The sequence below is a fragment of the Bubalus kerabau genome, chromosome 10 (genome assembly GCF_029407905.1).
Source record: "Bubalus kerabau isolate K-KA32 ecotype Philippines breed swamp buffalo chromosome 10, PCC_UOA_SB_1v2, whole genome shotgun sequence".
In the NCBI taxonomy this organism is placed as follows: domain Eukaryota; kingdom Metazoa; phylum Chordata; class Mammalia; order Artiodactyla; family Bovidae; genus Bubalus; species Bubalus kerabau.
Genome location: NC_073633.1, coordinates 74,328,892 through 74,355,979, shown reverse-complemented (window position 1 = coordinate 74,355,979; position 27,088 = coordinate 74,328,892). Strand labels below are relative to the sequence as shown.

The 27,088-nt window shown below is 40.0% G+C and overlaps 1 long non-coding RNA gene across 1 annotated transcript; it reads right to left on the bottom strand.

Moving 5' to 3' along the window:
- Positions 1-270: 270 nt before the first annotated feature.
- On the bottom strand, positions 271-25,466 carry LOC129620627 (uncharacterized). The gene is made up of 3 exons (XR_008698617.1): positions 25,330-25,466; positions 1,743-1,861; positions 271-532 (listed from the first exon to the last, which is right to left on the bottom strand). It is a non-coding gene; the product is annotated as an uncharacterized LOC129620627 (long non-coding RNA).
- Positions 25,467-27,088: the final 1,622 nt, after the last annotated feature.

The window sequence follows — 27,088 nt, the reverse complement described above, 5'->3', positions numbered from 1 at the left end:
TCATTTGGACTGACTGCACAGAATATAAATGAGATTTTTCTGAAACTAAAACTGACAAATACTTTGAGGCCCACCAAAAGTCTTAAAAAGGGTTTGTTTGTTTTTTTTTTTAAGTTATAATCAATCTCTAAGAGAAATGAAAAAAAGTCACTATTTTCTTTCATTGTAAAAGGATCCTCCAGGCAGCTGGATGATATTGAAGGTGGGAAAACTTTTCTTTGTTACACTTGAACCTTTTAAGATTTGTCAAACCTATTTCTTCTTGTGGAGAAGAAGAGCAGTGCTTGCACGCTAAATGTATTAAACTTCAAAAATAGTTTTTCAAGTCTTTCAGACACCATAACCCCCTTCATGTAAATTCATATCTTTACTTGACATGTCTTCTTAAGCAAGGATTTTTTTAGGTGGCTTTTATAAATCTTCTTCCAAGAAAGAAGGGAGAACAATTAAATGTTCCATTTTGATTCCAGGTCTTAAACTTACCGTTGGGAAAGGACTTTATATTCAGAATTAGAACATTGTCCCACTCTTGCTGTAATCAGAAAAATATATATATCAAAATCTTTCAAATGAAGACTTCAAAGGTCAAAATTGAATTCAAAAATGATTTTGAGTTTTGAAATGAAAAGTTCATATTCTATTACAATAACTTTTTGTGTACACACATCATGAAAATACACTATTTACATTTGTGTTTGAGGAAGAAGTAGACTGGATAATGAATGATTACATTGTTCATCTCTCTAACATTTCCTTACATTTTCTTCCATGGCCAAGTTGCTTATTCCATATTTATTATCATGAGTAACACATTTCTCTTTGCTAGTAATTTTTTCAGTAGTCATTAAAAGAGAGAAAATAAGGATGGCAGGGAGGTCGGGAGGGAGAGAGAGGGGAGGAAAAGGGAAGAGAAAAGAGAAGAAAGAAAAGGAATATTCAGTGCTCCCTCTAAATGCTCATATTCAGAGAGGTGCTACGATTTCTATGATTCCGTGTCTTTGGAAACTTCAAACTTGACTTTGATTAACCATGCTAATAACCAGGGTGCTTCTTTTTTTTACTCCTAATGTCACTTACTAGAGCTGTAAAGACATGCTCATAATATGTGCTTTTCATCTGAATCAAGAAGGCAATGCTAAGCAAAAAAAAAAGTATTTAGCAGTGCATATAGGATTGAAGCGATGATAATCAGGGACCCTGGTAATTGAAGCTTTTGGGGAGGGGAAGAGAACCTTTCTTCTGGATCCTTCAGTCTGTTTAATAGGATAAAATTAGCTTGAGTGGTTTGGTGTTTGAAGAGGATATGATGTAATTGGAAGTGCCTCCTGGGTTTGCTGCTGGACAAAGCAATCAGGTAGAGACAGGGGAGGGCATGGGAAGCTCTGAAGTAACGGAGCTCGGCTTCCGCCATCCTAATTAGCCTAAATTAGCTATGCCAGTTTTCTGCTTGCTTTGGGCTTTCCCTGCTAATGCTTCTTTCAGGGCTGAGAGAAAAGAAGTATGAAATGCCCACTAACTTCCTATCTAACAGACAAATGACTGAATCTAAAACTGGAGGATCAGGCTTTGTTGTTAAGACCTTAACAAGTGAGCCCCTTTCAGGGAATACAAATGGCCGGTGGGCACAAACTGTAGGGAGTGGTGGACACTGTCACTTGTCCTGTGTGGCGAGGAAGTTTACAAAGCATCTGCAAGAAATTGATTATTTCGAGAATTTTCTACATGTCACTTAGAGGTCTCACCTGAGAGCACGCACATGGACTCTTTAACTTGAGGTGAACTAGGCAGGCCTTCACACAGCAGACTCGTTTCTTCTCAGATTGAATTTCAAAGTCCAAATGCCAGGAGCATTTCTGTGTGACTGCATGCAAGTTACTGCCAGTTAAAAATTTTCCCTTTTGACCCCAATTAATCAACTGTCTGCAAAGAACTTTGCAAGACATTCAAAGTAGTTTGTACGGAAATAAATTGAAGTCAGTATTTGGGTAGAAATAAATAATATCTTGATCTCAAAGCCACAGATTTTAATTTTGCCAATGAATAAAATGAAACATAATGGTATATATGACAAATAATAAAAACCAATAGGACCTAAACACACATTTCTCCAAATAAGACATACAGATGGCTAACAAATACATGCAAAGATGTTCAACATCGCTCATTATTAGAGAAATGCAAACCAAAACCACAATGAGTATCACCTCACACCAATCAGAATGGCCATCATCAAAAAGTCTACAAACAATAAATGCTGGAGAGGGTGTGGAGAAAAGGGAACGCTCTTGTACTGTTGGTGGGAATGTAAATTGATATAACCACTATGGAAGACGGTATGGAGATTTCTTTAAAATCTAGGAATAAAACCACCATATGACCCAGAAATCCCACTCCTAGGCATATACCCTGAGGAAGACAAAATTGAAAAAGATACATGTATCCCAATGTTCATTGCAGCACTATTTACAATAGCTGCAACATGGAAGCAACCTAGATGTCCATCGACAGATGAATGGATAATGAAGTTGTGGTACATATACACAATGGAATATTACTCAGCCATAAAAAGGAATGCATTTGGGTCAGTTCTAATGAAATGGATGAACCTAGAACCTATTATACCAAATGAAGTGAGTCAGAAAGAGAAAGAGAAATATTGTATTCTAACACACATATACGGAATCCAGAAAATCTAGAATGTCTATTCTCTATGTTTTATTGGACATGGGGAGAGGGGAGGAGAGGGTGAGATGTATGGAAAGAGTAACATGGAAACTTATATTACCATATGTAAAATAGGGAGCCATCAGGAATTTGCTGTACAATTCAGGAAACTCAAACAGGGGCTCTGTATCAACCTAGAGGGGTGGGATGGGGAGGGAGATGGGAGGGAGGATCAAAAGGGAGCAGATATATGTATACCTATGGCTGATTCATGTTGAGGTTTGACAGAAAACAACAAAATTCTGTAAAGCAATTCAGTTCAGTTCAGTTGCTCAGTCGTGTCCGACTCTTTGCGACCCCAAGAATTGCAGCACACCAGGCCTCCCTGTCCATCACCAGCTCCCAGAGTTCACTCAGACTCACGTCCATCGAGTCAGTGATACCATCCAGCCATCTCATCCTCTGTCGTCCCCTTTTCCTCCTGCCCCCAATCCCTCCCAGCATCAGAGTCTTTTCCACTGAGTCAACTCTTCGCATGAGGTGGCCAAAGTACTGGAGTTTCAGCTTTAGCATCATTCCTTCCAAAGAAATCCCAGGGCTGATCTCCTTTAGAATGGACTGGTTGGATCTGCTTGCAGTCCAAGGGACTCTCAAGAGTCTTCTCCAACACCACAGTTCAAAAGCATCAATTCTTCGGGGCTCAGCTTTCTTCACAGTCCAACTCTCACATCCATACATGACCATTGGAAAAACCATAGCCTTGACTAGATGGACCTTTGTTGGCAAAGCAATTATCCTTCAATAAAAAAATAAATTAAAAAGAAATGAGTGCTACTCAACATTGCGTGTCCGACTCTTTGCGACCCCGTGGACTGTAGCCTGCCAGGCTCTTCTGTCCATGAGATTCTCCAGGCAAGAATACTGGAGTGGGTTGCCATTTCCTTCTCCAGGGCATCTTCCTAAACCAGGGATTGAACCCGAGTCTCCCACATGGCAGGCAGATGCTTTATCCTCTGAGCCACCAGGGAACACAACATATACATTACCATATGTAAAATAGATAGCCAGTGGGAATTTGCTGTGTGACACAGGGAACTTAAATCTTGGGCTCTGTGGCAACCTAAAGGAGTGGGATGGGGTGGGAGGTAAAGGGAGGTTCAAGAGGGAGGGGACATATGTATACACAATACTGTAAAGCAATTATCCTCCAATTAAAAACAAATAAGTTTATAAGACAAATAACAATAGGAAATTATTTTATTAACCATTGTTCACAGTCATCCAACAAAAGCACAGGGTTCTCCCTCAGTCCCTTATTGGTCCTCATAGATAAACTTTCAGTTACTCCTACACAAGCCTTTGGGGTACAATGCTTTTTTTTTTTTTTTTTTTTCATTTTTTTGGTAAACTCTGAACATCTTGGAAAAGACTCTGATGCTAGGAAAGATTGAAGACAGGAGGAGAAGGGGGCAACAGAGAATGAGATGGTTGGATGGCATCACTGACTCAATGTACATGAGTTTGAGCAAGCTCAGGGTAATAGTGAAGGACGGGGAAGCCTGGTGTGCTGCAGTTTGTGGGGTCACAAAGAGTCAGACACCACTGAGCAAGTGAACAGGGAACAAGTGAACATCTACCTAGAGCTAAATGTTCAAGATGAGTATTAGAAACACACACACACACCCCATGTGTTTTGTTTGATCTATTTTATTTGCTATACCAAATGCATACTGAGCTCTACTGTATGGAAGCCTCTCTGTTAGGCCCTGCTGCTGCTAAGTCACTTCAGTCATGTCCAACTCTGTGCGACCCCACCAGGCTCTGCCGTCCTTGGGATTCTCCAGGCAAGAACACTGGAGTGGGTTGCCATTTCGTTCTCCAAAGCATGAAAGTGAAAAGTGAAAGGGAAGTCACTCAGTCGTGTCTGACTCTCTGCAACCCCATGGACTGCAGCCCACCAGGCTCCTCCATCCATGGGATTTTCCAGGCAAGAGTACTGGAGTGGGTTGCCATTGCCTTCTCCAGGGTAGCCCAAATCCCCCCTGGTGTCTGTCAAGGTTTTTCTGTAGAAAATGGCTAATAAAAGCATCTTCAAAAATTTCAGAGAAAGGTTAGAGAAAACAGGTTAGAGGTTGAGTGGATTCAAGTTTTGCAGCACCTGAAGCATATACAATTTGGGAGCCTCTTTAGGAAAAAGAATATACAATAACAAAACATTGCCCCCTTGGAAGGCACGGTGCAGGTTGAATGTTCTAAAGCTCCACCTTCAGTAGCTTCAGGGTAAATCTGCTCTCCCTAGGACAGCTGCCTTCAGATGTGTCTTCTGTCCTCTTTTCATACTCAGGAGCCCATCCAATTCCTTCCTCCATTTCCTTTACAAAAATTATTTTGACCATTTACTAAAATGCCCTGTGGGGCCTTCAGAGACACAAGCTTCATAATTTCAAAATACTCATATTATGAAAGTTGGCTTAGTAACTCAGAGTATGATCAGGAACAACTGTGGACTACATAATTGACATGATTTGGTTTATGTTTGCAACATTAGCAAACAGATCATACAAAACTGGGTGGTGCCCAGGAGGGCAGCTATGATAGACTGTGTGACTGTGTGCTTTGCAATTCGCCACGAGGGCAATGTCGCCCACACTTCCTGATGGCTGGAGCTCCTCAGGCATTTCCAGGATCAGGGACCGGCTCACAGCAAACGGAATGGAATCGCTGAAAGCTTTCAGTTGTGAAATTGTGTGTTTATAAAACACACAGCAGCCAGGTGCTGAGTTAAGATCACATATTGTTCTGAATGACTCAGTAATTTTCAAGCTTCAGTTTAAGAGATGAAATTTTGTTTTCCCTAGTTTTAAACGGAGTGTTGGGCAGCGCCATGACTTTCTTATCAACCCAACTTGAGTCAGTAAGTTAGCAATTTAGGACTTGGATTTCTCTGACAGAGTTCCTCCCCATCCCCCAGTGCAATATTTTCACTCCATTTACTCTTGATACAAAGCAACCTTAGTGTTGGGCAGCTTGAAAACGGGGCAGTGTACAGTTTTCCATGCAGGGTTTGAGAAAATTTTTTATGATTCACTTTGAATTCCAATTCTAATGACTGAAGTTGATGTATTTCTTTTATGACACATCTTTTCATCTAAACTGTGTTTGGTCTTCACTTTTAGAAGTCCTACAGTAATGGTATCCATTGGTTCAAGGGTTTTTCTGATGCCTGATACAAATAACTGTAGACTCGTTATCTAGTTCGTGTGCTGTTATTTAAGCACTGAACTTAGGACAAATGGATTAACAGTGATAGTCATATAGTGCTTCAAGTAAAACATTTGTGCCTTCACTTATTCAACAGATGCCTACACGAGACAGGAACAGTTTGGGATGCTGGAAAATATAGAAGTGAACATACAGAAGTGGCCCTGCCTTCATGGATTTCTAGACTAGCAACCAAGTGAAAAAGAAACACACAAGTTCATTTATATAACATTAAAACTATTAAAAAAAACCAGGTAATATCACAATGAGCTACTATTTCACACCTATTAGAATGGCTATAATATTTTTTAAAGCAGGATTTCTTTTTTTTTTTTGGTCATGCCATGTGGCTTGTGAGATCTTAGTTCCCCAACCAGGGATTGAGCCCATGCTCTCAGCAGTGGATCTAACCACTGGATAGCAAGGGAATTCCCTGGATGGTTATAATTTTTTTTAAAAAAAGGAAATAACAAGTGTTGGCAAGTATGTGGAGAAATTAGAACCCTCATAATTGCTAGTGAGACTATAAAGTGGTACAACTGCTGTAGGAAACAGTTCAGTAGCTTCCCCAAGAGTTAAACATAAAACTAGAATATGATCCAGAAATTCCACACCTAGGTTTATACCCAAAAGACTTAAATAAATAATTGTACACCAACATTCACAGCAACATTACAGTATCTGAAAGATGGAAACACCTGAATCAGATGAATGGGTAAACAAAATATGGTATATGCTTATGGTGGAATATTATTCGGCCATAAAAAAGGAATGACACTTTGATATATGCTATAATATGAACGGACCTAGAAAACATCATGCTTAGTGAAATAAACTAGACACAGAGGGGAAAATATTATGTGTTTCCACTTATTTGAGGTACTCAAAATAGGCGAATTCATAGAGACAGAAGGTAAAATAGAGATTACCCAGAACTGGGAGGAGAGAGGAGTTGAGGGAATTATTGTTTAATGGGTACAAACTTTATGTTGCTAAAAAAGTTTTGGATACAGATGGCACTGACGGCTGCACAACATTGTGAAGGCATTAATATTCAGTGCCACCAAACTGTACACTTATGAACCGTCAAATGATTCATAGTACGCACATTTTACCACAATTTAGAAAAATAATCAGAGAGCTGTGACAGAGAATGACTGATGTGGGGTGGAGGAGCACTTACTAAAGCACTAAGCAGGAGTGCTTTATTTAATAATCCACGAAACCTGGATCTGCTCTTGGGGATAAATGATGTAAAAATGAACATGAACATTAGAAGATACTGGGTATCATCATTTATATATTGGTGCTTGGGAAATGAAATTGATGTGCAAAATATCAACAACCTCAGATATGCAGATGACACCACCCTATTGACACAAAGTGAAGAGGAACTGAAGAGCCTCTTGATGAAGGTGAAGAGGGCAGTGAAAAATCTGGCTTGAAACTCAGCATTCAAAAAATGAAGATCATGGCATCCAGTCCCATCACTTCATGGCAAATAGAAGGGAAAAAATGGAGGCAGTGACAGATTTTATTTTCTTGGTTCCCAAAATCACTGCAGATGGTGACTGCAGCCATGAAATTAAAAAATGCTTGCTCTCTGGAAGGAAAGCTATGACCAACCTGGACAGCATATTAAAAAGTAGAGAGATCACTTTTCCGACAAACGTTTGTATAGTCAAAGCTATGGTTTTTCCAGTAGTCATGTATGGATGTGAGAGTTGGACCATAAAAAAAGCTGAATGCCGAAGAATTGATGCTTTCAAACTGTGGTGTTGGAGAAGACTCTTGCGAGTCCCTTGGACAGCAAGGAGACCAAACTAGTTTATCTTTAAGGAAATCAACCCTGAATATTCATTCAGGGTTCGTTCAGGGTTCAGAAAGACTGATGCTGAAACTGAAGCTCCAGTACTTTGGCCACCTGATGCAAAGAACCGACTCATTGGAAAAGACCCTGATGCTGGGAAAGATTGAAGGCAAGAGGAGAAGGGGGTGGCAGAGAATCAGATGGTTAGATAACATCACCAACTCAATGGACACCAATTTCAGCAATTTCCAGGAGACAGAGGAGCCTGGCGTGCTACAGTCCATGGGGTTGCAAACAGTTGGACATCACTTAGCAACTGAACAACAACAATCCATGTACTCACCCATCATGTTATTCATTCATTTATGGAAGAAATATTTAAGAGGCTCCTAACATACATACCTAGTGTAAAGCTGCAGAGAGGATACAGAGAACACATCCACAGCCTCCAGTTTCAAGATTTAGTGGAGAAAAAACACACCAAATCAATTCCAATATAGGGTTTTAAAACATTTCTAAGTATTGAGTCTGTCTCATCATCCTAGAGGATTGTAAGCTGTTGGAAGACATGATATCATATTTTATAGCTATATGAAACTTAAAGGGTCATCTCGGCTTCCCTGGTGACTCAGGCATTAAAGAATCTGCCCGCAATGCTGGAGACCCGGTTTGATTCCTGGGTCAGGAAGATTCCCTGTAGAAGGAAAGGGCAACCCACTCCAGTATTCTTGCCTGAAAAATCCCATGGACAGAGGAGCCTGGAGGGCTGCAGTCCATGGGATGGCAAAGAGTCAGACATGACTGAGGGACTAACACACACACACACACACACACACACACACACACACACACGGAACCTCTCAACTTATATTCAATAAACTCAAGCTAAGAGAAGCTTGATAGGTTGTCTAAGGCCAAAGAAATAATGTCTAAGACCCAAGACTAGAAGGCAGATGTGCCTGATTACCAGTGTTGGTCTTGTCCCACCATTCTACACTACCACCCTTCCATAGGTTCTTTCCATAGGTTCCTTCCATGTCTCTTTCATCTCTTTCATCATGTAAGCATCTGAATTTAGTGTTCCAAACATGATAGACATTGGATAAATGGATATTTGATGGTAACAGTCATGTATATAATGACAGTTCCAGACTGGATGGCCTTCAGGAAAGGCCTTCTCATTACTAATGTGGAGGTTGTCATGAGAATGTTGTGAAGATAATACAGGGTTAGCTCTTAGCACAGAATCAGCTTGCCAGTGCAGGAGACATGAGTTCAAGCCCTGGGTCAGAAAGATCCCCTGGAAAAGGAAATGGCAACCCACTTCAGTATTCTTGCCTGAGAAATCCCGTGGGCAAAAGAGCCTGGCAGGTTCACAAGAGTCAGATTCAACTTAGTGACTAAACAGCAACAGCAAGCTCTCAACACAGTTCTAGGCACATAATAAGTACACAATCGATGTGAGGTTTTGTTATTAGTGTCATTATCATTAATGCTGACAAATTCTAATGAGCTTCTGTAGGATGTTTGTATTATGGTCCATTTTCTAATGCTAAGAATTTGAGTTTGGGAATTCAGTTCTCTAAAATCTAAAAGGTACGTACAAATTGAAATATCATGCCAACTAATTAAGAAAACTTACAAATAAATATTGACCTTCACTCTACCAGCCCTGCCATTTAAAATCCACTCAAAATCATCACCTCCATTAGAGTCACCCAAAAAGGAGAGTAACTGAAAACCGCATTCCCAAGCTGGCCTTGTATAAATTGCTATTTGCCCCAGGGTATTTTCAAGGCTGTAAACAGATGTTAAAGAGGAAACATTGAGGTGTAGACAAGAGATAGGATAATCAGAAGCTTGAAAATGATTAAGGCTTTGCAGTCAAGAAGAGAACTTGGAGCAATTTGCACGTCTATCTTCAACACCGACAAACTGGATCATTTCTGTTTATGTGGACAGTTATACGGCTGCTCACTTCACAAATTTAAACTTTTACTCAATGAAAACCAAATATTTCTTCTCATACGTGTGGTTTTTCCCCTTAAAGTAATAGATTTAGGTGTACAGAAGTTCTAAGATGATGAACTTTATGGGAACATAGGAAACGCTTGGCTTTATTTCTTGTTGAGAGAAGGAAAGTTACGCTAAATCATATTACCTTCCTCTTGTTCATGCCACTGCTGACTCTGCAAGTCAGTGTTTGCCCCTGGATTACAGGTGAGAAACATTGAGAAACATCACTGTCTCAATGCAATAGAGAAAATGTTGGTGGAAATGTTAATTGCACCTGACTGGACTTGAGGAGATGATTACAGGCACTATGCAAAGCTATCCAACATATCTGAGCTTTTCTTCTCTAAATATTTTCAGACTTTTTCTTTATCCATTTAAATTTGCAGCAAATTCATTCAATTTGCAGCAAAGCATCAATCTGTATGAATCTCATTTGCAAAAATTACAGGTTTCTTCTTTTTTAAACAAAAGAATAAGGTGTGAGTTGCCTGAACAATTACTAAATTTATACGATCCACACTTAGCCAAGCTTATTAAGTAAGTAATTGAGTAGAACCAACCAAGAAATGAAAATCAGGAGGCAGGAACAGCAAGGTAATGAAACTCAAACTTCTTTTTGGTGAATTTCACTTTTCATTGTTTTTTAGATAATTTACATCTAATTTGAAATTTGCTTCTGAAGATGACATGTAACTTAGGGTCAGTGGAGGTTTCTAACACATAAAATATAAATTCATGGTGATATCTATTACACCATCCTGTTTCACATTCTTTACAGCATTTAACACAATCTGATTCTTTTTGGTTTATTGGTTGGTTTATTGTCTGTCTCCCTACACTAGAAAGGAAGTGCCATGAAAAACAAGAGACTTGCCTATCTTCCTCATTCTTATGTCCCCATGCGTGCCTGGCTCAAAGTGGGCCCTCTACAGATGCTCCTTGACAGAATCACGGGCTGAGCTCAACAGAACCATGTATCTCAAATTATGCTCAAGAGGACCAGAGCATGGGGATTTCAGGAACAGAGTGAGATTTGTTTTGTTGCTACAGTTGAATAGTCCTACTTCTCCATTTCCAGAAAAACAAAATGGGTAATGAATAATGTTTCACAATTTACAATTGTCTCCTTTAAATTTCTCATGGCTTAACGTTTTTGCTACCTCATCTCTTTGCAATCAACATAATGGTAAGCAAGTAGCAAGCTAATATTTTCAGAGAAATTTGGAAACAGATAATAGCACTAAATTGAACAGGCTCTTAATATATTTGTATATATGTTTTACCACAATAAAAAATGGTTAAAAATATATATCTTTATATATATATGTATTGTAAACACTCTGGAGCTGGACATTGGTGATAATTGCATAGCAACATGGATTTACTTAATGACAATGAACTATACACTTAAAAACTGTAAAATTTTTAATGCATATTTACCACAATTGAAACATGGTTTTAAAAACATACAGCCATACATCAACCAATACAATATTGTAAAGTAATTAGCCTACAATTAAAATAAATAAATTTATATTAAAAAAAAATATATATATATACAGCCAGTGACTAGTACACCCCACTCCACTACTCTTGCCTGGAAAATCCCATGGACGGAGGAGCCTGGTGGGCTACAGTCCATGGGGTCGCTAAGAGTCAGACACAACTGAGTGACTTCACTTTCACTTTTCATTTTCATGCATTGGAGAAGGAAATGACAACGCACTCCAGTGTTCTTGCCTTGAGAATCCCAGGAACGAGGGAGCCTGGTGGGCTGCCGTCTATGGGGTCGCACAGAGTCGGACATGACTGAAGCAACTTAGCAGCAGCAGCAGTGAGTACTTGAAATGTGGCTAGTGCAACTGAGGAACTGTATTTTTTATTTATTTCAAACTGACTTACATTTAAAGAGTCATATGTGCCTGCTGGACTTCCCTTGTGGCTCAGCTGGTAAAGAATCCGCCTGCAATGCAGGAGACCTGGGTTTCATTCCTGGGTTGGGAAGATCCCCTGGAGAAGGAAGGCTACCTGCTCCAGTATTCTGGCCTGGAGAATTCCATGGACTGACTGTAGGGTCGCAAAGAGTCAGACAGGCCTGAGTGACTTTCACATGTGCCTGCTGGATACTGCATTGGACAGTACAGGGCTAAATGCTAGGACCACTTCACTTAAATAATGCCATTTGGGAGCTAATTTTTAAAGGTATTATTTGGATGGATTTTCCCCTTGTTTTCAGATTTTTATTATGAAATTGTCAAATACACAAAAGTAGGGAGAATAGTATAATGCATATCAATATGTTCATCACATTGATTACAATTGTTAATGTTTCACTATATTTGCCACAATGTTACTTGAGCTCCAACTATGCTAATGAGTAGTTTGAAAGCTATGGGACTGAGAAGGGCTCATTCCCACACACACTTCTCCAGGGTCAAACCAATTCCATTAGCCCTTCCCTTCCCTTTTGCTAACCAGTTACATTTCCCCCCCATAGTTTCTAGGGTAATTGTGCCAGAAATTACAAGAATACAATGACAGTTATTTGTGAGTATGATAAAATTAAAACTTCTAAGTTGCATCAGATTTGACCTAGGATTGCTTTGTTATTAAATCATGACTTCTTGTGGTACTTAGGTATTAATAGTAAAAAGCCACCAACCACTGAGTGTGTGACACCTCAATGAGACAGAAGTGTCCCAACAAGTATGGCCAAGATGACAGCTTAACTGGCTTTCCAAAATTTAAATTCTCAAAAGTGAATTTAAAAATTGGGCTGGGAGGATGGCTATGAAGGGATGAGACCTATAAGCCATTCTGACCAATGTTTTCCATCATGATGATGTTGTAGTTAGAAGGATTAGAGTGGTCATCAAGAGCAGTAGGCCTCTGGGGCTTCCCTGGTGGTCCAGTGGTTGAGAATCTGCCTTTCAATGCAGGGGACTCAGGTTTGATCCCTGGTCAGGGAACTAAGATCCTGACAGCAGAAGGGCAACTAAACCCGAGACAGAAGCAGCTAGAGAAAAGCCTGTGTGCTCTGGAGCCTGCACACCGAAATGTGTGCAGATCTGGCATGCTGCAACCAAGACCCAACATAGCCACGTAAGTAAATATTTTATTTTTAAAAAATCAGCAGTGCTGAAGCTGAAACTCCAATACTTTGGCCATCTGATGCGAAGAGCAGGTTTCACTGGAAAAGACCCTGATGTTGGGGAAAATTGAGGGCAAGAAGAGAAGGGGGCGACAGTAGATAAGATGGTTGGATGGCATCAATGGACGTAAGTCTGAGCAAACTCAGGGAGATAGTGAAGAACAGGGCAGCCTGGCGTGCTACAGTTCATGGGGTCACAGAGAGTTGGACAAGACTTTGCAACTGATCAACAACAGTGCTAAGTGAAGTCAGTCAGACAGAGAAAAACAAATACTGTCTGATGTCACTTATACGTGGAGTCTAAAAAATACAACAATCGGTGAATAAAACAAAAAAGAAAGAAAGAGAAAGAAGCAACCTCACAGATACAGAAAACAAACTAGTGGTTACTAGGAGAGAGAAGAAAGTGTGGAGAGGGAAGAAAGGAGAGGGAGAAAAAAAAGTGTTATTATGGAATTATATAAAATCATGTGTGTGAAACATTTGAAAGTTGTAAAACACCATAGAATTTAAAGAATCTTTTATTTAATTAAAAGAAAAATTGTAAAAGTCAGTATACAAAAAAAATAAATGAGATTTTCAAAAAAGATAATAGCTCTTTGAGGAAAGTAGTAAGTAAGAGCAGTAGAGATTGTCTCTTTAACCACAGTCCTCGTGGTCAAAGAAGCATCGTACCTCAGGAGGCTGGATGTAGGAAAGAACAGGGAAAGGACTAAGGATATTTGTCAACTGTCTCTAGAGTTTTCCAGAAGTGACCACGTAATACATAATTCTAAAATCCAAAAAGATCTGAAAAATTAAACTTTTTTATATTTTTAATTTATTTTTTAAATAATGAGACATATACAGCTTTATTTCGTCATCTGTAAAAAGTCGTACTTTTACAGTGACGCATTCCCTATCTCAGCAGAAAGCGAATGCTAAGTCTGAAAAGCTCCTACCTAGGACTGCAACTGTGTAACCCTGAGCTGACATCTCTGTGCTGTCAAAGTGGGATCCTTACTGTGTGGCGGCTGCTTTCACACTCGTCCTGGAGACACTCTCTGGGGGGCTGTGACCCCCTCACATAGCCGAGGAGCGAACACAATTCTACCTGGACGGGGTGCCCTTATGGCCCCTTCCCTCTTACAAGAGGGAGATCACAGAATTAACTTTCTGAGAAATGGGTTCCATCTTTCATTTAGGCTCCATTAAGTCTGCTGAAATCAAGGTTATACTTACAAAGCATTATATTGTGTTAATGCCTGTTCCTCTCTCTCCAGCCGTTTCCTCATCATCTATATAATTTTCAGGTATTTTTTAATTGGAGGGAAATTGCTTTACAATGTTGTGTGGGTTTCTACCGTACAATAATGAGAATCAGCCATAATTATACATATATCTCCTCCCTCTTGAGCCTCCCTCCCCTCCCCCCATCCCACCCCTCTAGGTCATCATAAAGCATCAGGCTGGGCTCTCTGTGTTATATAGCAACTTCTCACCAGCTATCTATTTTACACATGGTAGTGTATATATGTCAATTCTTTCTCCATTCATCCCACTCTCAACAAAAACTCATTTGAAGGCAAAATTTGACTTGAGCTGGCATGAGACTACGACCTTTGTTTATCCCACTTAGAATAAATATTATGCTTTGCTACAGTTGACAGTGATATGCTGTCCCTGACTCCAATTGACATATTCCACAATAAGCACCATAGCACCTTCAAAATCTGGAAAAATCCTGAATTCCAAGCCATATCTGGTCCCAGGCATTTGGGATAATTAATTCTGGACCACTACTCTACTTATATTCCATTGTCCAGAACTTAGTGATGGGTCCACTATTAGCTACAAATGTGCCTGGGAAACTGCCTTTATTTCAGGCAACTGTAAAAATCCAACAAAAATTCTATTACTTGTGGAACAGGGAAAATTGGACATTAGTACCCAGTCAATAGTCTCTGACACAATTTCATTTTTCCCTTAAAGCTTTATCCTAAAACACCCTTCCCCCAGAACCCCCTAAATAAGATCAAAATAGATAGGAATTATCCCTTTGGTTCTCTGTAAGCAGTCTGGACTGACTTCAGATGCCCCAGGCATGGCTGGCTTCTTGCACTCCTACAGAATGCTACCCTGACTTCTCACATGATCTACAGTTAATAAATCTTCCTCTCACAGAACTACCTCAGTTCAGTTCAGTCACTCAGTTGTGTCCGACTCTTTGTGACCCCCATGAACCACAGCACCCCAGGCCTCCCTGTCCATCACCAACTTCCAGAGTCCACTCAAACCCATGTCCATTGAGTCGATGATGCCATCCAGCCATCTCATCCTCTGCTGTCCTCTTCTCCTCCTGCCCTCACTCATTCCTAGCATCAGGGTCTTTTCAAATGAGTCAGCTTTTCGCATCAGGTGGCCAAAGTATTGGAGTTTCAGCTTCAACATCAGTCCTTCCAATGAACACCCAGGACTGATCTCCTTTAGGACGGACTGGTTGGATCTCCTTGCAATCCAGGGGACTCTCAAACGTCTTCTCCAACACCACAGTTCAAAAGCATCAATTCTTCTGTGCTCAGCTTTCTTTGTAGTCCAACTCTCACATCCATACATGACCACGGGAAAAACCATAGCCTTGACTAGACAGACCTTTGTTGGCAAAGTAATGTCTCTGCTTTTTAATATGCTGTCTAGGTTGGTCATAACTTCCCTTCCAAGGAGTAAGTGTCTTTTAATTTCATGGCTGTAATCACCATCTGCAGTGCTATTGGAGCCCAGAAAAATAAAGTCAGCCACTGTTTCCCCATCTATTTCCCATGAAGTGATGGGACCGGATGCCATGATCTTCGTTTTCTGAATGTTGAGCTTTAAGCCAACTTTTTCATTCTCCGCTTTCACTTTCACCAAAAAGCTCTTTAGTTCTTCACTTTCTGCCATAAGGATGGTTGCATCTGCATATGTGAGGTTATTGACATTTCTCCCTGCAATCTTGATTCCAGATTGTGCTTCATCCAGCCCAGCGTTTCTCAGGATGTACTCTGTATATAAGTTAAATAAGTAGGGTGACAATATACAGCCTTGACGTACTCCTTTTCCTATTGGGAACCAATCTGTTGTTTCATGTCCAGTTCTAACGGTTGCTTCCTGACCTGCATACAGGTTTCTCAAGAGGCAGGTCAGGTGGTCTGGTTTCCCATCTCTTTCAAAATTTTCCACAGTTTATTGTGATCCAGACAGTCAAAGGCTTTGGCATAGTCAATAAAGCAGAAATAGATGTTTTTCTGGAACTCTTGCTTTTTCAATGATCCAGCGGATGTTGGCAATTTGATCTCTGGTTCCTCTGCCTTTTCTAAAACCAGCTAGAACTACCTCAGTCTCACAGATATTTCCCAGTCTTCTGTTAAATTCAAGACAATACCTTTGGTTCTGACTGGTCAGGGTCCCTATGAGTTGGGACTCTCATTTGGACTAACTGCCCATGTCTTTCCAAACTTTTCTGACAGAAGAGATGGAACATCTTCATAAGAATGTTCAAGAAACAACTTTCAAAAATGAACATCCAGATTCAAACATTATCTGTTTGAATTTATCAAACTCCATCAAATTCAAATTCTTATTCTCTCAAAAAAAAATTATTCGAATTCAACAAATTCAGCTCTGGCATAGAAATAGTATTGTGTTCCAGGAAGCATGGAAAATAAAAGATGAGTATTTTCCCCTGCTTATTGCAATTGGACACAAAAAGAGGAATTTGGGATGAGTGTTGAAAAAATAAAAACAATTAAAATTGGATTTTATTTTCAACTCGGAGACTAAAAAAGCATATCTTAAGAAAATGAATGTGGATAGTGTTTGGTAATAACTCAAACCTAGTCATTGGTAAAATCTAATTTTTCCTCTACTATAAATGAAATGCAAGATGAGCAAGAAAGAGTCACAAACAGTAACAAAACAAGATTCAGCCTCTAGCTTGGGTGCAGTAAACTGTAAATAGATCAGTGTTTTATAGTTGTATGAGATGCTTCTGGAACCCTACTTTATTTTATGCATTCTTTGTCAGTTCCTATAAGAATGTGCTTTTGAATTCCCAATAGTTAAATCATTAAATGGAGATGCCAAACTTTAAGTATTCCATAAGTTCTTATTTAACTTTTTAAATGGCAGTTTGTACAACTGCTCCAGGTAACTTTAAATAGATAAGTATTCTGGGGAGTGTCCGTATTATTCAACCTAAAAGCTAAGTGTAACATAAATGGAAAAATAGACTGTACTTCGTGCATTTCATACATTTTAATGGCCAAGTACTATTGATTGTTGTGCTTTTTTTGCAAGCAAGGGAAAATTCACACATTACATTGTGTATGTCCTTGCGGTGGAAAGTTATTTTGATCACACCTCACAAATGATCCATACTGATATTAAGTTTACAGTCTTGGGAAAAGAAGGGAAGAGTGAACTTAATTTGAATTTAGAAAGTCTCTAAATGATAATTGAATCACAAGTCTGGATTATAATTCTAGGAGCAACACTTGACTTGGTCAAAATCACTGTTACGAAGAGATGCAATTTTTACACAGTACTTCACATTGATTAAGTAATGTGTGAAAATGGGAAAAAAAGTATTTGAATCTTAATCACAGTCATTTGCATGAAATAAAAGTCTGTGTCAGGGGAATGCACATTATAATAACTCCTGGGTGTTTTGGTTGCATCAGTGAGCAAAGAAGTTGTATGCATTTTTTTTAGTGCTGATATACAAGAATTCCTTTTATATTTATTGTATCTTTGATTGTACGAAAATTCAGCAGTATAGGATTTTGGCTGGTGAGAGACGACAACTGATTAACTACCTTAACAATGGCTGTAATTAAAACAGATGTTTGATAATGCATGCGCCCGAATTAAACTGGGAACATTCAAAGAGAGAAAAGAGAAATAGGAATTTGATATGAACCTCATTCTCAGTCAAGCTCTCCATTAGATGGAAAGGTCTTAAATGGGAAATGAACTTCAGAAAAATGCTAACAGTCTCTCTTCTAAATATTCTTACCCCCAACCCCCTTGCAGCTGTAAGCTTGTGTGCTAAGTCGCTTCAGTTGTGTCTGACTCTTTGTGATCCTAGGGAGGGTTGGCTGCCAAGCTCTTCTGTCCATGGGACTTTCCAGGCAAGAATACTGGAGTGGGTTGCTATTTCCTCCTCCAGAGGATCCATCTGACCCAGGGGTGGAACCTGAGTCTCTTACCTCTCCTGCATTGGCAGGCGTGTTCTTTACCACTAGTACCACCTGAGAAGCAGTAAGCATGCGAGCTTGAAATGCAGAAAACTGAGGGTCATTCCTGTGTGCTCCTCTTCCCCCCAATCCTACCTGGGACTGAGCTGCAAGGCTATAGGTTCTACTTTTCTGCACCGGTGCACACAGTATTAATATTTCCAGCTTCACTGCCCTGATGAGACTCTTCAAAGTCCGAATGCCTCCAAATCTGGGTCTAGACCCTCTTTTGCCTTCTTCAGACCCTGAATAATCGATATCATCTTTTAACAACCTGAAATCTCCTGTTCGGGTTGATATACATTTCCTACAGTGTTGAATAAATTTTTTTTTCTTATTTTGATTGTCTACTTCTAGTTTAAAGGCAACAGGACTTAGGAATAGAGATTTCAGCTTCTGAACCTTTCCACCGTCCCTGGTTTGTGGGTGAGAAGGAATCAAAACTCTGTGAAACAAGAGTTTTGATTCCTGAAGAGGTTGAAATTTGCAAAAGACAGTAATAATTATTTCCAAAATGTAAAATTCTAATTTGCTCAACCCAGGTCAGAAGAAGACAGTGGCTAGGAAAATATCTGCCAGTGATGGATCCCCAGGAAGGGATACACGTGGAGCAGAGATGGGACGGTAATGGATGCAGCAGTGTCTTTAATTAGAACTGAATGACAGTAAAAAATAATGATTACAATAACATTAATAGTGATAAATACATCTTTGTATATTTCACTAACTGAAACTGAGCAAAAAAAAATACAAAAACAGTAAAATTAAAAAAAGGAAAGAAAGACATTTCAGTGGTAACAGAAAACAACTGTGAGCTCAGTCTTATCTTAAAGAGAGAAACACACACTCTGAGCAGATGATAGCAGCCATAAAATCTCAAAATAAATGTGCTGAGCCAGATGCACTGAAGTTATTACACACTCAAATCTTAACAGCGTTCCAAAATGCAAGCGTTCCTTCCCAACAGCAGCACTCTCTCAACCTGAGCATGTAGGAGTTTGTGTCGATGGTCTCCTCTGTCATAGCAGATTGTAGGCACTCCACAATATTTATTGAAAGAAACAATCCATCTTGCCATTCTCACAAAACCCACTGCTTCCTTTAAAAATACAGTGTTAAGGAAGCACTCCCTCCTTTCTATACCCTCTACAACCAGCCTTGTCAGACCCTCCCACTTCCAAAGATAATCTCCCTCCTGCTCTTCACCTCTCCGGAACCCATCCATTCTCTGGAGCTAATTGAGATTGCATGCAATGCAAGGCTTCTGTGATGGCTCCAGGCCACAGTGGCTTCTTCCTCCTCTGCACACCACGCATCCAGGGACAATGCTCTCTAGTGCCGCACAATATTGTTTTACGTTAGTCTGTAGTGTTTCTCCCTCCCCAGCTGTAAGCTTCTCCACGATGAGAACAACAGCTTATCTTCATTTCTCCCTACTTTCCTTCCTTCTTTTCTTCAACAAATACAAAGTATTTAGTTCCTACCCGGTGGCTCAGTGGTGAAAGTATCCTCTTGCTAATGCAGGAAACTTGGGTTCAATCCCTGGGTCAGGAAGATCCCCTGGAGGAGGAAATAGAAACCCACTTCATTATTCTTACCTGGAGAATCCCATGGACAGAGGAGCCTGGCCATGGGGTCACAAAGAGTCTGACGTGACTGAGTGACTGAGCGCACACAGTGTCAGCAGGGCACTTCCTGATTTCCTCCTACGGCATGTGGCAGCATTTATCATGTAGTAAAGTAGGCCTGAATTACATGTGCATTTTGTTTGAGGACGTGTATTCAACAGCTCTCTATCACCCTGGATGATTTAGCTTAACTCATCTGCTGCTTCCCCAGCATATATTTAACTCATTTTTTTTGACAAAAGAAAAACCTTCATTATCACCATTCAGCCTATTTGGGGCTGTCTGATAGAGGGAAGCAGAGAGGTTTATGCCCCAGCAGCTAAAACCTGTTTCTATAACCGGTTCCATCCAACTTCATGTGTGCTATTGCTCAAGTTTCTTGACTTTCTTGTGCCATCATGTCCCTTTGAGAAAAGAAAGATAATAACATATTCTATGCCACCCTCAACACTCCCTAGGGTGAGGGTTAATAGAATAATGGCTGTAAAACATTTTAAGCTAATCCAAAGAAAGGTGCCACACTGTATAAAAATGTAAAGAGTTATTATGCAACTAATCAGATTCAAAATACAGGTTGCAGATGGACCTGGGGAGTACTGAAATAAAGCCTCAAGGAAGGATGCTAATGCTTAACTTGCTCCACAGGCCCAGGCAGTGCTTCTAGAAATTTCTCTTACATAAATTAACTTCAGAAAATACATTTCAAATTGACTTTTTTTTTTTTTTTAAGGTCGGGAAGTTTATGCCTGAAGAACAAAGATGAAGTTGGACAGACAGAATTCAGATCCCTGATGTGTTAGTCCCTCAGTTGTGTCCAACTCTTTACAACCCCATGGACTGTAGCTAGCCAGGCTCCTTTGTCCATGGGATTTCCCAGGCAAGAATACTGGAGTGGGTTGCCATTTCCATTCTCCAGGGGATCTTCCTGACCCTGGGATATAGCTGGGTCTCCTGCATTGCAGGCAGTCTTTCCTGTCTGAGCCACCAGGGAAGCTCCAGATCCCTGATACTTGCTCCCATGTGAGGAGATGTCACATTTGATTTTACAAGCTGCTCTGTGAGGGCAGGAACTGGTTCCTTATTTACAATTATATGGTCAGCACTCAAATAATATGGGACACAGTGGATAAGAACTTAATAAATAGTGCATGTTATCTTTATTGCTTGAAGGAGTCTGGCTTGCTGGTTCTTGAAAGGAGAGGAGAGTTAAAATAATTGGGGACCACCAGGCCCAATACTCGTTTGCTCACAGAAGGTGAACAAACATACCACCCACTAGGCTGATGTGACAGACATGCTATGTGGGTGTTGCCATGGGCTGCTGGGAGCATATTGGCTAGGTGGCGCAGGAACAAAGACCATTTTAACCCCACATTTTGCTGGAATGTGCAATTTTGGGCCCACCAGGTGTAAATAAGAAACACACTAATCTCAGTTATGAATAAGACACAAAACACCAAATAAAATACTAGCATATTTAAGTATAAGAATAGTAGAATGAAGTAAGAACATATTATAACCAATTGGGGGTAATTCCAAATTTCTGAAGCTAGTTCAATCATATGAAAATCTATTCAGAAACTTTATCATATAAACAGATCAGAGAATTAAAACCACACGACTCAATAACAAGGATCTACTGTTACAGGGAGCTATATTTAATATCTTGCAATAACCTATAATGGAAAAGAATCTAAAAAAGAAGAGGTATATAAATGTATATGTATAACTGAATCACTTTGCTGTATACTTGAAACATTGCAAATCAACTGGATTTCAATTTAAATTTTTAAAAAATAATTTTTTACAAACCTTCCATGATTAGTTCAATATTTGCCATCCCTCCCCTCAAAAGGCTTGTTTAAAGATCTTATTATTGTGATAATAGAGTGAAACTTTTTAAGCCATATATTTAAAAAGATATTTCATACATATCTTGTAACAGCCAGTTTTAACACTTACTGGGAGAACCTAGAAATAGTCTCATAAAAGCCAGGTACAAGACAAGGGTACTTGTTATCACCACAATTATTTAATGATTGTTCTTGAAGTGCTCACCAATATAATTAGATGAGAGAATGAGATAAGCACAAATATTGGGTAGGAAGAGGCAGAAGTATCCTTATTTGCAGATTATAAAGATTACAGTCTTGAAAAACCCAAGTGAATCATCTTAAAAACTCCTAGAAACATGAGAGAATTCAATAGATTATCTGGCTTAAAATACAAATATACAGAGTGATAACTTTCTTAGTTGCCTACGATAATTAATTAGAAAGTCAAATAGTTTTCCATTCATAAAAGAAAAAATAACAAGAAATGTGTATGCTTTGTATTAAGGAAATTATAAAACTTTACAGAGGACATTGTAAAAGGAAAGAAAAAGAATATTTTAGATTCTTATTATACACAAAAATAAGCGATAAATACAATTAAAAAATAAAAATTCCTAACAGATCATTTTTCGACAAACTTGATAAAAGGGACTCTAAAATTTATTTGTAAAATTAGTATGTGAGAATAACCAAAACAGAGCTGAAAATAAGAATGATTAGAAAATTACTTTTTAATTTATATTGATAATTTTGTTTATAATATATTGTTTGTTGCTGTTATTTAGTCACTAAGTCATGTCTGACTCTTTGTGACCCCATGGACTGTAGCCTACCAGGCTCCTTTATCCATAGGACTTTCCAGGCAAGAATACTGGAGTGGGTTGCCATTTCTTTCTCCAGGGGATCTTCCCAACCTATGGATCAAACCCATGTTTCTCACATCTCCTGCATTGCAGGCAGATTCTTTACCACTGAGCCACGAGGGAAGCCCTTATAACATACTACATAATATATAAATTGATAATACATTAATAATTTTAATTTTAAATTAGGAATTAGAAGAATGTGGTACTGAGCAAAGGAACAGAACAGAACAGAAAACCAAGAAATAAATTCACACTTACAAAGGAAGCGAATACACAAGAAAGACAATTTTCTCCTGATAGGCAAAAAGATAAATTGTTTAACAAATTATATTTAGGTATACAGACTCAGGCTAAACACCCCGATGTCATTTTGATTATTCTCTTTCCCTTCCTACCATCCCCTCCATGCATTGGGAGTACTACCGGCTCTCCCTTCAAAACACACCTGAATCTGGTCACTTCTCACTAACTCCACAGTTATCAGCTCCCTCATCTCTTACCTGGATGTCTAATTGACCTTCTGGTTTCTCTCTTGTAGAATCTTCCCCACACTGTAGTCAGGGTGGTCTTTCAAAAACGTAAATCAAATAATGCCATTCCCTTCCTCAAGACTTTGAATAGCTTCCTATCATACTAAAGAAAAATCTCAACTCCTTCCAAATGATAGACATCCCCTGCATGCCTGGTCCCTTGATGAAAGGGAAAGAGGAGAGTGAAAAAGTTGGCTTAAAACTCAACATTCAGAAAACTAAGATCATGGCATCCGGTCCCATCACTTCATGGCAAATAGATGGAGAAACAGTGGAAACAGTGGCTGACTTTATTTTTTTGGGCTCCAAAATCACTGCAGATGGTGACTGCAGCCATGAAATTAAAAGGCGCTTACTCCTGGAAGAAACACAAGCTGGAATCAAGATTGCTGGGAGAAATGTCAATAACCTCAGATATGCAGATGACACCACCCTTATGGCAGAAAGTGAAGAGGAACTAAAAAGCCTCTTGATGAAAGTGAAAGTGGAGAGTGAAAAACTTGGCTTAAAGCTCAACATTCAGAAAACGAAGATCCATGGCATCCGGTCCCATCACTTCATGGGAAATAGATGGGGAAACAGTGGAAACAGTGTCAGACTTTACTTTTGGGGGCTCCAAAATCACTGCAGATGGTGACTGCAGCCATGAAATTAAAAGACGCTTACTCCTTGGAAGGAAAGTTATGACCAACCTAGATAGCATATTCAAAAGCAGAGACATTACTTTGCCAACAAAGGTCTGTCTAGTCAAAGCTATGGTTTTTCCTGTGGTCATGTATGGATGTGAGAGTTGGACTGTGAAGAAGGCTGAGCACTGAAGAATTGATGCTTTTGAACTGTGGTGTTGGAGAAGACTCTTGAGAACCCCTTGAACTGCAAGGAGATCCACCCAGTCCATTCTGAAGGAGATCAGCCCTGGGATTTCTTTGGAAGAAATGATGCTAAAGCTGAAACTCCAGTACTTTGGCCACCTCACGCGAAGAGTTGACTCATTGGAAAAGACTCTGATGCTGGGAGGGATTGGGGGCAGGAGGAGAAGAGGACGGCAGAGGATGAGATGCTGGATGGCATCACTGACTCGATGGACGTGAGTCTGAGTGAACTCTGGGAGTTGGTGATGGACAGGGAGGCCTGGTGTGCTGCGATTCATGGGGTCGCAAAAAGTCGGAAACGACTGAGCGATTGAACTGAACTGAACTCCTTGGAAGGAAAGTTATGAACAACCTAGACAGCATATTAAAAAGCAGAGACATTACTTTGTCAACAAAAGTCCATCTAATCAAGGCTATGGTTTTTCCAGTAGTCATGTATAGATGTGAGAGTTGGAGTATAAAGAAAGCTGAGCACAGAATTGATGCTTTTGAACTGTGGTGTTGGAGAAGACTCTTGAGAGTCCCTTGGACTGCTAGGAGATCCAACCAGTCCATCCTAAAGGAGATCAGTCCTGGGTGTTCACTGGAAGGACTGATGTTGAAGCTGAAACTCCAATACTTTGGCCACCTGATGCGAAGAGCTGAGTCATTTGAAAAGACTCTGATGCTGGGAAAGATTGAGGGCAGGAGGAGAAGGGAATGATGGAGGATGAGGTGGTTAGATGGCATCACCAATTCGATGGACATGAGTTTGAGTAAACTCCAGGAGTTGGTGATGGACAGGGAGGCCTGGCGTGCTGCAGTCCATGGCGTTGCAAAGAGTTAGACACAACTGAGCAACTGAACTGAACTGAAAAGAGAAGAAAGGAAAGATTTGCAAAAAAAGCAAAACGCTGGGTAAAGATATCACCAAGAGTGAATTTCTTAAGTTAATTGCACTGTTTTGACACAGGCAAATGTGCTCCTGCCATGGATAACTGAGATGACCCATCAGCTGTAAATAAGATGAATTCTCTTAACTATGAATAGCCCAATAATGTATCCTAATGAAGAAATGAAATGCCAAATGTTAGAACTCTAAATTTAATAAAGGATATGTTCAGCTGAGTGATCAAAGAGCATCTCTTGAATAACTAATTCATGCTGCTTTCTCTTTCAGTAGTAAACAAAGGCAGGCACTGAGGGCTGATCACCTGTGTAAGTGCGCCTCATAGATGCAAACTACTAAATACCAGCCCTGCTCTTCATGATGCTGATCATCCAGTGGGGAAAGTAAGTGAGGATGTCATTTTAACCATTTTGCCTGTTTGTTCATGAGAGAGATTTTAAACGACTAATTCTTTACCAGTTTGATGAAGCTCATGGTGCATGAAGCATCGTTTTACTAAAAGACCCTAACTGCTCTTGGTAAAGGGGAATTATCTCAGGTGAGATATGTACTCACCTCTAGGTTTGAGACCAGAGCATCTTCTTCTTCAATCCTCCATCAGCCACTCAATGGGAACCCAGACATTCTGTCTCAGCTGCTCACCAGATTACCTGTTTGCTTTTGTTTTTTACTTTTATCATACAAGTAATACACTGTAGAAAAAAAATTTAATACAGATAAATGTTTTTAAATTTATCTGAATGTATTCAAAGGTCATCATTAATAACATTTTGGCAAATACATATACAGATAATTTACATATTAATTTATCCCTTAACAATATAGCATAAACATCTCCCTATGTCAGTAAATACACATTTACATTATTTTAAATGGCAATAGCATTCAACTGATAGATGTCCCAAAGTTTATTGAATGACTCCTCTATTGTTGGATATTAAATTCAGTAAATTTCCTTTTACTTTGAGTTTTGCCACTTACACAAGTCTATTCTCAGAAAGAAGTCTTAGGTTGAAAGTGTGGGTTAAAGAAGACACACATTTTAAGGCTTTTTCTCTGTATTGCCACAGTACCACTTACTGAGCTCTTGACTACTCTTCACGATCTTGGTTCCGTCAGACACACCTGTGGGCTTCGCTCTAGTTTCTCTGCCAATGGTATAATTCACCTAAAACAGTAGATATGGATGCATCTTGGGCCAATCAATGAATTCCTAGGAGTTAATCAGCAAAGATTTTCGTTTTAAAAGTCTTTTAGGAAATGGAAGGATAATGTCAGTATCCTTCCAAGTTGTTCATTTTTTTTTCCCCTCAGTTCAGTTCAGTTCGGTCGCTCAGTCGTGTCCAACTCTTTGCGACCCCATGAATCGCAGCACTCCAGGCCTCCCTGTCCATCACCAACTCCCAGAGTTCACTCAGACTCACATCCATCGAGTCAGTGATGCCATCCAGCCATCTCATCTTCTGTCGTCCCCTTCTCCTCCTGCCCCCAATCCCTCCCAGCATCAGAGTCTTTTCCAATGAGTCAACTCTTCGTGTGAGGTGGCCAAAGTACTGGAGTTTCAGCTTTAGCATCATTCCTTCCAAAGAAATCCCAGGGCTGATCTCCTTCAGAATGAACTGGTTGGATCTCCTTGCAGTCCAAGGGACTCTCAAGAGTCTTCTCCAATACCACGGTTCAAAAGCTAGAGACCTAAAAATTTCTCTACTCATTTCTCCAATGTCCCATCTCCTGTTTGAAGAACTAAATGCTGGTTAAACAACCAGAATTATTGTTTACTGTATCTCTCCAGCTGACTCTAAATCCCAATGGCTGCTTGCAAGCCTGCCTGTGTGGATGCCAAGCCGCTTCAGTCGTGTCTGACTCTTTGTGACCCTATGGACCATAGCCCACCAGGCTCCTCTCTCCATGGGATCCTCCAGGCAAGAATACTGGAGTGGGTAGCCATTCCCTACTCAGGGGACCACCCGACCCAGGGATTGAACTCACTTACATCTAACCTGCATTGGCAGGCAGCTTCTTTACCACTAGTGCCACCTGGGAAGCCCGTCAGTGGCTGATTACTAGTCTACTATTTTCCACATCATACCATCATTGCTGCTGCTGCTAAGTCGCTTCAGTCGTGTCCAACTCTGTGCGACCCCATAGATGGCAGCCCACCAGGCTCCACCGCCCCTGGGATTCTCCAGGCAAGAACACTGGAGTGGGTTGCCATTTCCTTTTCCATCATTGCTGCTCCCACTGCTAATCCAGGGAATGCTATCTGCTTAGCATGGGCTTAAAAAATCACTTTCAGGTGGTCCTGTCCAAAGAA